The 2946-nt window shown below is 41.2% G+C and overlaps 1 pseudogene; it reads left to right on the top strand.

Annotated features, from left to right (window-relative positions):
• Positions 1-415: 415 nt before the first annotated feature.
• LOC118551814 (STARD3 N-terminal-like protein pseudogene) lies at positions 416-1769 on the top strand (annotated as a pseudogene).
• Positions 1770-2946: the final 1177 nt, after the last annotated feature.

Below are 2946 nucleotides of genomic sequence, written 5' to 3'. Positions count from 1 at the left end.
TCTGCATGGAGCACTGGGTGTTATATACAAACAATGAATCATGGAATACTGCATCAAAAATTAATGATGTAATGTATGGTGATTAACATAACACAATAATAAAAAAAATTCGAATGCACATGGCAAAAAAAACAAAAAACAAAACAAAACAAAACAAAAGTATATATTAAGGTTCAATATTATTCCAGGAACCATCCTAGTTGACAATGGAGTATTGAAAACAAAAACAAAAACGTGGAAACTCTTCTGAGAAGACTATGATCCAGTGGTAGAGGTAGATAGAATTACAAAAAATAAAACATAGGTGAGAAATTTCATAATAGTACTAATGCCATAAGATTATATGTTAAGGGAGGACAGCGGGTGGCTGACTGCAGGCGGTGGGCTGCGCGTCGGCTGCTCCCCGTCCCGCCCCGCCAAGCCCCGCCCCTCCGCCCGCGGGCGCAACCACGGAACCGCGGTCCCCGGGCCAGCCTGGGGCGGCCGGCCTGAAACCACCCGATAAGGGATGGTGAAGTTGGAGAAAGGCTCCTTTACCCCTCCTCCAGGATGAACCCCCTGCAAGAAGACATGGAGAGCGCTCTCACAGGGAGTCAGAGCCCTCACGCTTCTTTGCGCGACCTTCATTCCATCAACCCGACACACCTCATGGCCAGGATCGAGTCTTACGAAGGAAGGGAGAAGAAAGGCATATCTGATGTCAGGAGGACTTTCTGTTTGTTTGTCACCTTTGACCTCTTATTTGTAACATTACTCTGGATAATAGAGTTAAATGTGAATGGAGGCATTGAGAACACATTAGAGAAGGAGGTGGTGCAGTATGACTACTACTCCTCTTATTTTGATATATTCCTTTTGGCAGTTTTTCGGTTTAAAGTGTAATACTTGCATATGCTGTGCGCAGACTGCGCCATTGGTGGGCCATAGCGCTGACGACAGCAGTGACCAGTGCCTTTTTACTCGCAAAAGTGATCCTCTCAAAGCTTTTCTCCCAAGGGGCTTTCGGCTACGTGCTCCCCATCATTTCATTCCTCCTTGCCTGGATTGAGACGTGGTTCCTGGATTTCAAAGTCTTACCTTAAGAGGCAGAAGAGGAAAATAGACTCCTGATAGTTCAGGATGCTTCAGAGAGGGCGGCACTTATACCTGGTGGTCTTTCAGATGGTCAGTTTTATTCTCCACCTGAATCTGAAGCAGGATCTGAAGAAGAAGCTGAAGAAAAGCAGGACAGTGAAAAACCACTTTTGGAACTGTGAGTACTACTTTGGTTAAATGTGAAAATCCATCATTGAAAGTCACTGGAGGGAAGAAAAAGGACCAGAGCTGGGTCTTCCTATTGAAAGTTGAAGGTGACATCCACTGCTGACTTTAATGAATGGCTAATAAAGAATTTATTTATTGTAATACCTCATAGACATTGTACCAGATCACGTACATTTAGGACCTGCCTGTGGCTGGTAAGATAATGTGATGATCCATCCTGTGTTAGTGAGACTGAGTCTGATCTGTTCATGAATAGTTGGAGCAAAGTCTTGTGCTGTATTCCCGATCAAAAGACTTATGAATATATTGGAATAACACTTTTTTAGTAAGCAAAATATCTTTTTATTTGATTCGCAGTTTGGAATTTTTTGTTTCATGTCTCAGATTTCTTTTGTATTTCTTTTGTAACATCCAACATTTCCCTTGTGTTTTTTAACTCACGCTTATGCGCTCTTTGTACAATTTTAAAAAGTAATAAATACCAACATACCAAAAAAAAAAAAAAAGATTATATGTTAAGGAGTGGTGCATTCTACATAGGATACCCAGAAGGGCTTCATAAATGAATTCACCTTTGCACCGTGCCTTGACAGATGACAAGGAGCCAAGAATGTAGTTATCTCTTAGACCTCATGAGGGTAAAAACAGGATAAAAAACTGAGACCAAGTTTTAATGAATCTTATCAGCCATATTAATAATTTTGGATTGGAAGTAATGGGAATAAATGAGAGGATTTTAATTTTTTTAATTTTCTAAAAAAGATTTTATTTATTTATTTATTTATTTATTTATTTATTTATTTATGAGAGAGCGAGCAAGCATGAGCAGGGGGCAGGGGCAAAGGAAGAAGGAGAGGGACAAGCAGATGCCTTGTTAAGCACAAAGCCCGACTAGGGGCCTGATCCCAGGAAACTGAGACCATGACCTGAGCCAAAGTCAGATGCCTAACCAACTTAGTCACCCAGGCACTCCAAATGAGCAGATTTTTTTTTTTAAGATTTATTTGTTTATTTGAGGGAGAGAATGAGTGAGAGTGAGCAAGAAAGCCCAAGCTGGAGGAGAGGCAGAGGGAGAGAGAGAAGCAGGCTCCCCAATGAACAGGAAGCCCAACGCGGGGCTCGATTCCAGAACCCTGGAATCGTGACCTGAGCTGAAAGCAGACACTTAACTGACTGAGCTACCCAGATGCCCTGAGTGGATTTTTAAACATGGAGAGAAATATGGGCAGGTTATTCATGTTGGTGTTGATGGATGGGATGAATTACAGGAGGCCTGGACTATAGATAAGGAGATTGGTTAGCCGTAAAAGAAAGCAATCCAGAATCTCTGCAGTTCAGGACTAGATACAGAATCAGCTTTGGCTAGGTTTCCCTGAGAATCATCCACTTGGAAATGTCTTACTTTAGTAATTCCTGCTACCACCACACTGGCTTTTCTGTCCTTAATTTTTTGGCCCAGATAAAAATCCTTTCCCTTAGCTTCTTTTACAACAGCTGAAATAATCTGGAACTTTCAAAAAGTCTTTACTAAATATTAAGAAATAGTCTACCAAAGCCAGCATACCATTCTACTCTACCTGCTGTCTTGAGATATCTTTATTAGCCCCAAAGGACTAAAACAAAATGAAGATTCCTTGCATGAATTTTTTTTCTTACCTACTTTTTCCTAGGTAAGGGAATTCA

This window comes from Halichoerus grypus, chromosome 11 (genome assembly GCF_964656455.1).
Source record: "Halichoerus grypus chromosome 11, mHalGry1.hap1.1, whole genome shotgun sequence".
Lineage (NCBI taxonomy): Eukaryota > Metazoa > Chordata > Mammalia > Carnivora > Phocidae > Halichoerus > Halichoerus grypus.
This window is presented reverse-complemented; position numbering and strand designations above follow the sequence as displayed.